General features: G+C 44.9%; 1 protein-coding gene across 2 annotated transcripts in view; it reads left to right on the top strand.

Moving 5' to 3' along the window:
* Nucleotides 1-14,000, top strand: part of LOC141056401 (uncharacterized) — a 76,459-nt gene that overhangs the window by 17,275 nt on the left and 45,184 nt on the right. Inside the window, exon 1 of one of the 2 annotated variants that reach the window (XR_012222037.1) lies at nt 8,024-8,333. The exons of the other annotated variant lie outside the window; for it this stretch is intronic. The gene's annotated coding sequence lies outside the window, so the exon portion shown is untranslated. Of the gene's footprint in view, nt 1-8,023; nt 8,334-14,000 lie in introns of those variants that run through there. 2 annotated transcript variants of the gene reach the window in all.

Below are 14,000 nucleotides of genomic sequence, written 5' to 3'. Positions count from 1 at the left end.
TTGTCAGGGAGACAGCCAATAAACTCGGACCTGTTGTACCTAAAATCTGCCTCCGTCTCATGTCTTTATCGTCTGTTCGCGGTGAGCAGGGGACCACCCCCCAGTCCGGCCCACCTACTACAACTACACTTGTGCACAAAATGTCTACTTCTCTACCAAACTCAGGACCTGGTCATGTGATCTAACCATGTGTCCTTATGGCCATATATAAATCAACAAATGTCCAAGTATCTAGGGGGCACTTCATCCGTCATGCAACAACCAGCCCCATATGCGTCTATATAGAACAAAGAAAAGATCCCACAAATATACCATAAAAACAATGATTTTAATAAACAAAATTAAAAACAAATAATAAGATTAAAAAAGCAGGAAATAGGGGATGCCAAACAAAATGTGAAGAGGGCCAAGAACATGAATTGCAGCAAAGTATAGAATTATATCACAGAAGTATCGATTCAGTGATGACCCATAATAGGTCTTACAAATTGTAATAAATATATAAAGGGATGTAAAAAATGCTGACAAAAAGCCCTTCAAAATAGAAGCTGGTGGTGAAACATGCGTCGAGGTGAGGAGACGCCAAATAGCACTGTAACGGGGTCTTCTGTGCTGTAATACCTCTTACAATCCCACCCCGTTTCTCAGGAGGTCCACCCTGCTTTTCCTCACTTCTGAATGAAGTGCGCTGGCTCGAAAGGCTTTGTAACATGGGAACATATAAAAGATCACTGCTTCTCCACGTATTTCCAGTGTGACAACATTTTACTCATCGGTCTCAGAATATATATACACACAGAGGACAGGACATTCAATATGTGGCGGGCCAGTAGATAATAGGCTCCAATTAAGACGCCAGATGTACATTACAATAGCTGTAGATGGGCGGCGACCCCCGATCATTTACAGTGGGATTTACAAAGGTGGGGGGAGGTCAGAAGTGGGATATCTCATTTACCTCTGCCCAGGGGGGCAGCCGGTCGGTTGCTGCATTAACCCCTTCACTACCAAGGGTGGTTTGCATGTTAACTCCCGGGCCAATTTTTACAATTCTGACCACTGTCCCTTTATGAGGTAATAACTCTGGAACGCTTCAACGGATCTAGGCGATTCTGACATTGTTTTCTCGTGACATATTGTACTTCACTTTAGTGATAAAATTACTTCGCTATAACTTGCGTTTATTTATGAAAAAATGGAGATATGGCGAAAATTTAGAATATTTTGCGATTTTCAAACTTTGAATTTTTATGCCCTTAAACCAGAGAGTTACACGACAGAAAATAGTTAATAAATAACATTTCCCACATGTCTACTTTACATCAGCACAAGTTTGGAAACAAAATTTTTTTTTGTTAGGAAGTTATAAGGGTTAAAAGTTGACCAGCGATTTCTCATTTTTACAACAAAATTTACAAAACCATTTTTTTAGGGACCACCTCACATTTAAAGTCACTTTGAGGGGTCTATATGGCAGAAAATACCCAAAAGTGACACCATTCTAAAAGCTTCACCCCTCAAGCTACTCAAAACTACATTCTAGAAGATTATTAACCATTCAGGTGCTTCACAGGAGCAGAAACAACATGGAAGGAAAAAAATAACATTTAACTTTTTAGTCACAAAAATGATCTGTTAGCAACAATTTTTTAATTTTCCCAAGGGTAACAGGAGAAATTGGACCCCAAAAGTTATTGTCAAATTTGTCCTGAGTACGCTGATACCCTATATGTGGGGGGGACCACTGTTTGGGCACACGGCAGGGCTCGGAAGAGAAGCAGCTTTTTGACTTTTTCAACCTAAAATTGGCTGGAATTGAGATTGGACGCCATGTTGCGTTTGACGAGCCCCCAATGTGCCCAAACAGTGGAAACCCCCCACAAGTGACCCCATTTTGGAAACTAGACCCCCTAAGGAACTTATCTAGATGTGTAGTGAGAACCTTGAACCCCCTAGGGCTTCACAGGAGTTTATAACGCCCGGGCGTAAAAATAAAAAATCATATTTTGTCCACAAACATGATTGTTTAGTCCCCAATTTTTTATTCTCCCAAAGGTAGCAGGAGAAATTGGACCCCAAAAGTTGTTTTCCAATTTGTCTGAGTACGCTGGTGCCCCATATGTGGGGGAAAACTACTGTTTGGGCACACGTCGGGGCTCAGAAGGGAAGAAGTGACGCTTTGGAATGCAGACTTTGATGGAATGGTCTGCGGGCATCATGTTCTGTTTGCAGAGCCCCTGAGTACGCTGATACTCTATATGTGGAGGGGACCACTGTTTGGGCGCACGGCAGGGCTCGGAAGGGAAGCAGCGCTGCTTGACTTTTTCTACCTAAAATTGGCTGGAACTGAGATTGGACGCCATGTTGCGTTTGACGAGCCCCCAATGTGCCCAAACAGTGGAAACCCCCCACAAGTGACCCCATTTTGGAAACTAGACCCCCTAAAGAACTTATCTAGATGTGTGGTGAGCACCTTGAACCCCCTAGGGCTTCACAGGAGTTTATAACACCCGGGCGTGAAAATAAAAAATCATATTTTTTCCACAAACATGATCGTTTAGTCCCCAATTTTTATTCTCCCAAAGGTAGCAGGAGAAATTAGACCCCAAAAGGTGTTGTCCAATTTGTCCTGAGTACGCTGATACTCTATATGTGGGGGGGACCACTGTTTGAGCGCACGGCAGGGCTCGGAAGGGAAGCAGCACCGGTTGACTTTTTCAACCTAAAATTGGCTGGAATTGAGATTGGACACCATGTTGCGTTTGACGAGCCCCCAATGTGCCCAAACAGTGGAAACCCCCCACAAGTAACCCCATTTTGGAAACTAGACCCCCTAAGGAACTTATCTAGATATGTGGTGAGAACTTTGAACCCCCAAGTGTTTCACTAAAGTTTATACTGCCCAGGCGTGAAAATAATAAATCCTATTTTGTGCCCACAAAAATGATCGTTTAGTCCCCTATTTTTAATTTTCCCAAGCGTAACAGGAGAAATTGGACCCCAAAAGTTGTTTTCCAATTTGTCCTGAGTACGCTGGTGCCCCATATGTGGGGGAAAACTACTGTTTGGGCACACGTCGGGGCTCAGAAGGGAAGAAGTGACGCTTTGGAATGCAGACTTTGATGGAATGGTCTGCGGGCATCATGTTCTGTTTGCAGAGCCCCTGATGTGGTTAAACAGTAGAAACCCCCCACAAGTGACCCCATTTTGGAAACTAGACCCCCTAAGGAACGTATCTAGATATGTGGTGAGAGCTTTGAACCCCCAAGTGTTTCACTAAAGTTTATACTGCCCAGGCGTGAAAATAAAAAATCCTATTTTGTGCCCACAAAAATGATCGTTTAGTCCCCAATTTTCAATTTTCCCAAGCGTAACAGGAGAAATTGGACCCCAAAAGTTGTTGTCCAATTTGTCTTGAGTACGCTGGTACCCCATATGTGGGAAAAAACTGTTTAGGCACACGTCAGGGTCGGAAGGGAGTGACGTTTTGAAATGCAGACTTAGATGGAATGGTCTGCGGGCGTCATTTTCCATTTGCAGAGCCCCTGATGTGCCTAAACAGTAAAAAAAACCCACAAGTGACATTGATTTGGAAACTAGACCCCCAAGGAACTTATCTAGATGTGCCCCAACTAATCTAATGTTTCCGGTAAAGAAATTTAGTAGTGCATTGAGGTGTGGTACAATTTGAAGCAATCCTTCATACACAGGCCAGGTTTTTCGGGGCAGGTGTCGCATTGATAAATGGTGTCCTTGCGTATTCCGTTTTTGTAACACACTCGGCACCCTTTTTGCGATTTACCTCTTTTTCCAGTTTGCGGGACCTCCCCCGGGAAATGCTGACTTGGTACAATACGAGCACCTTCAGTTCCGGAAGTTCTGGGGCCCGCTCCTTCCAGAGTGCCAAACATCAGGGCCTTAACCACTACCTCCTGGAACTGAAGGTACGACGTATCGCTGGGGCATGCACATTGTGACAATAGGAATGCGTTGAGCATTGCCAATTGGACGATGTGCACGGCCAGCTTTTTGTACCACACCTTGGCCTTTCTCAAAGCATTGTACGGTTGGAGGAGTTGATCCGAGCGATCAATGCCCCCCATGTTTTTATTGTACCCCAGCACACATTCAGGTTTGTTGACCTGTGCCGAGGTACCCCGTACAGTGCTGAGGGCGCTGCCATCACCGTGTATGGTGGTCAAGAGAAAGACATCCCTCTTGTCCTTGTACTTGACCACCAGCAGGTGGTCGCTACATTGGGCCCTGCTCTCACCTTTTCGGAGCATCTGCCCAAGTAGCGTCTTCGGGAGGCTTCTCTGATTTTTGCGGACAGTACCGCAAGCTGCAAAGAGGGCTTTGTAGAGTGGGACACTGGTATAAAAGTTATCATTGTAGAGGTGATAACCTTTATCCAGCAGTGGGTGCACCAAATCCCACACAATTTTCCCACTCACTCCCAGGTCAGGAGGACACTCAGGGGGTTCAATCCTGGTGTCCTTTCCTTCGTACACTCTTAACCTGTGGGTGTACCCTGAGGTACTCTCACACAGCTTATAGAGTTTGATTCCATACCTGGCCCTCTTACTGGGCAGGTATTGACGGAATCCGAGCCTGCCCTTAAAATTGACCAAGGACTCATCCACGCAGATGTTCCTTTGGGGCACGTACACTTCATCAAACTTTTTGTTGAAGTGTTCGATGACTGGCCGAACTTTGAACAGACGGTCAAAGTTGGGGTCATCTCGTGCGAGACACTGTGCATTATCATTATAGTGCAGAAACTTGAGGATGGCCTGAAAACGCGCCCGGACCATGACCATTCGGAACACTGGAGTGTTGTATAAAATATCAACACTCCAATATTGCGAAATTTCAGGCTTCTTCAGGATACCCATGTGGAGGACCAGGCCCCAAAACTTCGTCATTTCAACTGCGTCCACAGGAGATCACTTAGTATAGGATGAACGCGGGTTTTGCTCCAAAAATTGCCGAGTGTACAAATTAGTTTGCTCCACCATGTGGTTAACAAAATCCTCAGAGAAAAAGACTTTGAAAAATTCAATTTCTGTGAGGCCGGTGGTGTCAAACTTGATTCCTGATTCTGCCACAAAATCAGGAATCAGTGGCTCGTAATTTTCGGGGGGCGAGGTCCACACAGGGTTTGCTGAATCAGCTGCGGGCATGGTGGGCGCTGCCTCATCTTCTGTCCTGGAGCGTCTGCGTGGCGGTTCCGCCCATATACCCATCATACATATCCGCCATCCCATAGGCCCGTGCCCATATACCCATCATACATATCCTCCATCCCATAGTTGAGTGCCCATATACCCATCACACATCCTCCATCCCATAGTCCCATGCCCATATACCCATCACACATCCTCCATCCTATAGTCCCATGCCCATATACCCGTCATACATATTCGCCATCCCATAGTCGAGTGTCCATATACCCATCACACATCCTTCATCTCATAGTCCCATGCCCATATACCCATCACACATCCACCATCCTATAGTCCCGTGCCCATATACCCGTCATATATATCCTCCATCCCATAGTCCAGTGCCCATATACCCATCACACATCCTCCATCCCATAGTCAACCATTATGACATCATATATCCTCCATCCCATAGTCCAGTGCCCATATACCCATCACACATCCTCCATCCCATAGTCAACCATTATGACATCATAATGAGCGGCTGGGTTTGCAACCTATGATGACATCAGCGTCGCCATGGCAACCATTATGACATCATAATGAGTGGCGGGGCTTGGTACGCACACACTGTTTCCCCATTATGTAGATAGGGGCATTATGACATCATAATGAGGGGAGGGGCTTGACACGCACACACTTTTTCCCCATTATGTAGATAGGGGCAAAATTGTTTGGTAAATTGGAACACGCGGGGATAAAATTTCACCTCACAACATAGTCTAGGATGCTCTCGGGGTCCAGACGTGTGACTGTGCCAAATTTTGTGGCTGTAGCTGCGACGGTGCGGATGCCAATCCCGGACATACACACACACACACACATACATACACACATACATACATACATACATACACACTTTGAGCTTTATATATTAGATGGAGTGAAAAGGGAGTGATCTGAACTTTTATATTTTTTTTATTTTTTCTATATTTTTAAAAACTTTTTTTTTTAACTTTTGACATGCTTCAATTGTATCCATGGGAGATTAGAAGCTGCTATAACCTGATCTGCAGGAGACCTCTGGTTGTCATGCCAACCCATCGGTGACCCGCTATCACATGGCTGGTGTCAAATGCCGTTATCAGAGTTTGACAACGGCATTTAATGGGTTAATAGCCACGGGTGGATCCCGATTTCACCTGCGGCTGTTAGAGTCACATGTCAGGAAAAGATGTGGGCTCACTGCTGGTGCCCACATCAAAGGGAGGGTGTCTGACATTGGCATATTATTACGCCTGATGTCGGAAAGGGGTTAAATGTGAGGACACAAAATGTAATTTCTACCAATATGCGCACAAGACAAATAAGATCAATGACACAAAACATCAATTTGTGTATAAACTGCAGCACCAAGTAGTGGTGTACTGTGTGCAGTGCAATGCTTGCAATATGAAATATATAGGATGTACCATCCGCAAATTAAGAAAGAGGATTCGCAACACTTACAGAATATAAATAATAAGAGCGGAACATATTCAGGAGTTTCCAAACATTTTCTAGAAATGCATGGAGGAAACATTGAAAATCTTTCTTTTTTGGTGTCAAGTGGGTTGATTGTCCTGATAGGGGTGGTAACTGGAGGAAAAAGCTGCTGCTTAGGCCGGTTTCACATTTGCGCTTCAGGACACACAAAAGGACACAGGTGCCGCCAAACGCATACTGCGCATGGCCTGCGTCCTCAGTGATAAAGATAGGGGACGCATGCAGCGTCATGCGCTCGGAGGCGGAGCTACCGGCGGAGGTGCGGCAGGGGCGGGGCTTAGCGGCGGCCGTGCGCAGGCCGTCGCTGCGCCCTGAAGCGCAAATGTGAAACCGGCCTTAGAGAAGCTTTCTGGATAATTGAATTAACCAAACAGCCACAGGGAATGAATTTTAGAAATGACACTATGTACATATACATTAGCTCCAATATTCTGTAATTCAATAGTATTGCTGCAATTATGCAGGTACAAATATGACACTGTTGTATCCACTTGTGTCTATTATATTTTATGTTTCTCCAATTATTGCACATTTGTGTGATACTGCCTGCTGAGCTGTGTATCTAATCCTCTCCTGTGTGATACGGTTCAAACCGTGCATTTAACACTCTAGTGCGACGCACCCTGCTGAGCCATACATTCAATTCTATTCTGTGTGATACACTTTGCTGAGCCATGTATCTAATCCTCTCTTATGTGATGCTGCCTGCTGAGCTGTGTATCTAATTATTTTCCGTGTGGTACATTCTGCTGAGCTGTGTACCTCATCCCCTCTTGTGTGGTACTGCCTGCCGAGTCATGTATCTAATCCTAAGAAAAAACAAAGCTTCACTATGGAATATTAGAAATGGTAAATCTAGAAAATTGGAGCTGCAATACTGCCATAGAAAATAGGTAAGGGCTAAATTATTTACATATGGAATTTTGGAAAATTGGAACTGCAATATTAATATAGAAAAATTCCATATTACATTATGTAACACTGAACAATTTTCTATGGCAGTAATGCAGCTCAATTTTCTAGATTTACTATTCCTAACATTCCAGACGGCAGCTTTTTTTTTTTTTCTTAGAATTGCTGTGTTAGCTGGCACCTGTTCACGCCTGTTTTTATGTATCTAATCCACTCCTGTGTGATAATGCGTGATAATCTCTGCTGAGCTGTGTATCTAATCTTCTTCTGTCTGATACTGTTTGTTGAACTTTGATTTTTAGAAATGACACTATGTTCATATATTAGCTCCAGCAATCTGTCACTGATATTATGAAGATACAAATATGACCCTGTTGTAGATCCACTCGTACCTGCTGTACTCTTATTTATCTAATTATTGCACAACTGTGTAGTTTCTGCCGTTTCATGATTGGTCAGCACTTGTTTTCCATATTTTGTAATGGATTTCTTAAATATACTCACTGATCCAGGGTAGTTCATGCCTGAAACACATCTGAGCATTATTTTATCTACCACCATGAATTTTAATTCTATGTTTTGAAATAAAGCTTTGAAGATTTTATTCAGTTGCCGACTCTTGGATTTTTTTTTCATATTTTACCATGGGTCAGTAGTTTTCTTTGGAGCAGCAATGATATATTGTGAACAATCCTGAAATTGAACAACACGGTGAGTCTTTAAACCTTTTTCTCGTAATATAGTATAGTATAAAGTGTCAGTGTTCAAGTAATATAGTGATCACCAGTGAAATTATGCACAGGAGCTCTGTATATAGTGTCAGTGTACAGGTAATACAGTGATCACTGGTGACATTATACACAGGAGCTCTGTATATAGTGTTAGTATACTGGTAATACAGTGATCACCATTGACATTGTGCACAGGAGCACTGTATATAGTGTACAGGTAATACAGTGATCACTGGTGACATTATACACAGGAGCTCTGTATATAGTGTCAATGTACAGGTAATACAGTGATCACTGGTGACATTATACACAGGAACTTTATATATACAAAGATCCTGTGTATACACTGCTCTGTCCTGGTTATCTTCCTATCTTTCTGACCGCTCTTTCAGTGTTTTGTTCACTGGCTCCACTTCATCTCCTCTTCATCTAAACGGACCTTTTTAATCCCGGCGACGTCCGAGCCGGCATGACTCTCTTTGTTTGTGACACTCTCATGTTTATTGAAGTAGGCACTATAGTGTTAGTAGTCTTGCCCAAGGACAACTACTGTTATATTATGTATGAACCTCACAGACTCGCACATTGGCGGTTATGCAATTTTAACAGCCACCTAAGGTAGTATTATAGTGCAGGTCACTTCCGGTTCATCAGCTATTGTTTCCGGCCCCTTTTTAAACACCGCTTTATCTATCTCGCCATGACCCCTGATGAAGACAATGCCAAAACACATGTCGGGGTGGACGCATGTGTTGCTGTGGCCTGCCTCCCATATGGTGTCTAGGTGAGGTAAGCTTCTTTGAATTTCATAATATATACTTTGCATATCTCTCCACATCTTTAATGCCTTAGTGCTCTCTGTGCACACTTCATTTGATTGACTACCATACCACTGGGATTTATATTTTGGGGCAGTGGGTCTGAATTGTTTGTACTCTCTATGGCTATTTGCTAAACATAACCATTATAACTTTTTGCTGACCTCCATGCTAGCACATTGCGTCCCGTTATTTATACTACACATATGCACCTTGTGTTCTCCCCTTTCTAACCTGTTCCCTAATTTCATTGTCAATAAAGTGTTTATATTTTTACATCATTTTGGACCAAGTTCACATTATTCATTTGGTACTCTCATACTGTTTGCTTATGCATTGAATGCAAGGCCTGCCCTGCACCAAAGTTACATGCACCACAATAAGCCTTTGAACCCACGTACTGAATGGCCACAGGAAAACCAAATTTCCCATTATTATGATTTTTTTAAGTCACCTAAAGTTTGCCCATGAAGTGAATACAAGGCCTGCCCAAAATTTGCATGCATTCCAATCCCCAGAGGAATAAATGTGGATGATGGCCTACTCAAAATGTTTTCCCAGTTTAAAGGAGCGTATCTCCTATACTTGTAATGCTCATACACTAAGTGCATGGGCTGAAAAACATTTTCCCCTGGGGGGTAAACATCAACCTAGTGTGTAAATATTTTTTTTTTGAGGCCATCATAAACACGTTTGGAAAAAACTATAGTGGCTGTTGCATAACGGACCACGTTCACCCTCGTGTTCTAGTGGTGGTGTCTGAAGAGTCGTGGAGGATGGCCTCTGAAAAATGTTTTCCCAGTTTAAAGGAGTGAGTCTTCTATGTTGTAATGCCCATACACTAAGTGTATGGGCTGAAAAACATTTTCCCCCGGGGGGGACACCTTAACATACTGTGTAAACATTTTTGGAACGGGCATCATAAACACCCTTTTACACAATAAGTTTGCTGTTGCATCACGGACCACGGTCACCATTGTGATCTAGTGGTGGTGGATGGGATGATGAGGATGAGGAGAAGGATAACACCAAATAGTCAAAATCAGGGAGCGTATACCCATGTGTGGGTGTGAAGAGGTGCATGGGAATACACCTCCCCAAAAATACACTGTATTGGAGGTTATGTTTCACTGTTATCATTCGGTGGTGTAGAGAAATCTGGCCCAATCCAGCCCTTGTTCATTTTTATAAGAGTCAGCCTGTCAGCATTTTCAGTTGACAGGCGGATGCACTTATCAGTTATAATTCTGCCAGTGTCACTAAAAACCCGCTCTGACAAAACACTAGTGGCAGGGCAGGCCAGGACCTCCGAGACCCAGTTCATGACACGTGTCCAGCTTGGATACCCAATAATTAAAAAGCACAGATGAATCATGGAGGACATTGGTATGGTCATCAAGGTACTCTTTAGCATCTTCCCAAACTTTGTACTCTTTGTGAGAGTACCCCGCACCTCTTGGCCAGGGCGATGAAAACTCTCCCAGAACTTTGCCAGTGTTCCCGTGCCTCTGCTGGATTGTAGTTGTGTCTCTCTCGCCTCTACTCCTTGGTTGTACAATGAACTGTGACCTCTGCCGCCAGCATTTTCAGATGGGAATTTTTTTAATAATTCTGCAACAATGGCCCTCTGGTACTGCACCCTGTATGGTTCCTTGCTCCATCTCATCGTGCTCGGCCTGCAATGCATCCTCTTTCATTGTGAGCAGAGAGCTTTTCAGAATGCAGAGAAGCGGGATGGTGATGCTAATTATGGCATCATCGCCGCTCACTATCTTGGTGGAGTACTTAAAGTTTTGTAGGATCGTACATATGTCTGACATCCATGTCCACTCCTGAGGTCTTATGTGTGGAGTTTGAGTTGAATACCGATGGCCTTGTTGATGCTGGTACACAACAACTGCCCTCTTCTGCTCACAAAACCTGTCCAACATATGCAGTGTAGAGTTCCAATGCGTGGGGACATCACACAACAGTCGGTGAGCCGGAAGCTGCAAACACTGTAGAAACACGGCCAGGGTGGCTGAAGCTGTAGGTGACTTTCTAAAATGGACACACAGGCGGTGTACTTTGACAAACAGGTCTGGCAGCTCTGGGTAGGTTTTGGGAAACCGCTGAACCATGAGGTTAAGCACATGGGCCAGGCATGGTATGTGTGTGAGCTCGCCTCGGCTCAGAGACGCCACCAGGTTCTGGCCATTGTCACACACGACCATGCCTGGCTGTAGGTTCAGCGGTGTCAGCAACAGATCTGCCTGCTCTTTCAAAGCTGTCCACAACTCTTCAGCATTGTGTGGTTTGTCACCTAAGCATATTAGCTTCAGCACAGCCTGTTGCCTCTTGGTTGAGGCAGTGCTTCAGTGCTTTCAGTTTGTGATTGATATGCTCATTTTGGAGATGGAGGCTGAAGAGGAGGAGGAGGTGCAGAAGCTGTAGACTGTGGTGGGAACCCTGATTGATGTAGGGCTCCAATCCTTGGTGTCAGGAGGTCGTGTTCCATCTCAAGGTCTGACTGGGTGCCAGCTTCCACTATGTTAACCCAGTGTGCCGTCAGCGAGATATATCGTCCCTGCCCACAAGCACTTGTCCACGTGTCTGTGGTTAGGTGGACTTTCCCAGAAACAGCATTGCTGAGGGCACGGGTAATGTTGTGGGACACATGCTTGTGTAATGCCGGGACGGTACACCTGGAGAAATAGCAGCGGCTGGGGACCGAGTACCTTGGTACGGCCGCCGCCATCAAGTTTCAGAAAGCTTCCGTCTCCATGAACCTAAAAGGCAATATTTCGAGTGCAAGCAGACGAGAAATGTGTGAATTTAGTACTGTGGCCTGTGGGGCGTTGGTTGCGTATTTACACTTGCGTTCCAATGACTGGGGTATGGACAACTGAAGGCTTCGCTGGGACAAGGACGTGTGCGTGGTTGATGATGGTGGTAGTTGAGTGTGTGCAACGACAGGTGCAGGGTAGGAGGCATCTTCGCAGGCACCATGGACAAGAGATTGACTTCCATGCTCAACAGCGGAAGAAGCAATGGTGTCAACCGCAGACAGTGTTCCTGGGGTTTGGGCCACAAAGTCGGGTGCTTTATTGCGATGTGCCTGATCATGCTGGTGGTGGTCAGGCTGGTAGTTTTGCTACCCGTGCTGATGCGGGCATGGCAGGTGGTGCAAATGGCCTGTTTGGGGTTATTAGCAGAGTCTTTAAAAAACAACCAGACTCGGGAAGACCTAAAAGTTGTACTGCCAACTTCCGTCGTATTGGTGTTACGAGGAACTGTTGCCCGCCTTCTGTCTGCGGCCACCACACTGCTTCTTCCTGCCTGTTGGGGTGCTGCTCTTCCCATCCCCTGTGTGCTGCTGTCCTCGCTCTGCATGTTCTCCTGCCAGGTTGTGTCAGTAACTATATCATCAGCCACCTTGTTTTCCACTTCCGCACCCTGGTCCTCCTCCTGACTTTCTGGCAATTGTGTCTCATCTCCGTCCACCTCTTGTGACATGTTCCCACCGTCGCCTTCATGTGACTGTGGCGGCTCAAAAATTTGGGCATCACTACATGCAATCTCCCTCCCCCGCTTCAAGTGGACCGGGCGAGAGGCCCACATCTATAAATGGAAAAGTGAACAGCTCTTCGGAGTGTCCAAGTGTGGGATCATTTGTCTCTGGGCACTTGTCATGGCGGGAGGAAGGAGGATCAGGGCGAGGAACAGACTCATGGCTACACAGACATAACCATGTGGAAGACAGGGTGCTGGTGGCAAAGTGACTGGAAGCATTTTCCACTATCCAATCAATAACCTTTTGACACTGGTCTGGGTTCAATAGTGGCTGTTCTGACCTCTGGATATAGGGCAGTCTGTTGTGTTATGTGCTCTGAATAAAGCAATATGTTTGTATTATGTGCTGGCTGGGTTAATTATAGCACCATCTAGTGATGGCTGAATTTATAGCTACGTCTTAAATAGCATTTAAAGCCGCCTGTGCCTTTAACAGAAGCAATGCACTTTGGGATTGAAGCAATGCATTGTGTTAACTAAGCAGTGTATTCTGGGATGAGGGAGATGCCATTTTCTTTTGTTTACCTCATAGGACGCACATGTGATGTTTGTCCTCCTGTTAATCTTTGTTTTCCTGTGACTTCTCTACTTGAGTCGCTATCTGGGAAAAGCATATCTGGTAAGGATCAGTGTTTTTTGCAATGCAGTGATTTACAGAGGTGTTATTTACTGTCTAGCAGCCAGGAGATGTCATTAACTGTTTAGATGCCAGTTCACAGTGAATGTAATCAGAGATTCATGTATTCTTATGTAATGTTTGCATTACAGTACACTTTCTATAAATGTGTGATCATCTCCCCAATACTTACCCATGTCGTTTGTATTCCTTATATTTTTACCGCACATGTTCTATACTGTTCACCAATAAACAAGTTAGACTACAGAGAACAGTCTGCTTATTTGGAACACAGAACAGTGGTTTATGCTGAATCCTGAATTGCACACCGTGTCAACGTGTATGAAGGCAGAACAGTAAAACAGATGCTTAATTCCTGCAATAGCGAATACAAGTAAAACGGAACCGCCGGTTGCAGGCAGTGGTTACACAGACTGTAAGGGACCGCTATCACCCAGATTGCACCGCATACGGGTATTACAGCAGCCGCCATACAGCCGCAGGGAACAAGAGCCCAGGGCTCAGTAAAGGACCACCGGTCGCAGGCGGTGATTGCATAGACTGTAGGGGACCGCTAACACCCACACTGCTTCGCATACGGGTATCAGAGCAGCCGCCATACAGCCGCAGAATGCTACTGCAGTCCGCCAACAAGTGCTTC

The sequence above is a fragment of the Dendrobates tinctorius genome, unplaced genomic scaffold (assembly GCF_039654945.1).
Source record: "Dendrobates tinctorius isolate UK_male_01 unplaced genomic scaffold, ASM3965494v1 ptg000001l, whole genome shotgun sequence".
Classification (NCBI taxonomy): domain Eukaryota; kingdom Metazoa; phylum Chordata; class Amphibia; order Anura; family Dendrobatidae; genus Dendrobates; species Dendrobates tinctorius.
The sequence above is the reverse complement of the archived record's forward strand: the minus strand, read 5'-3'. Positions and strand labels throughout refer to the sequence as shown.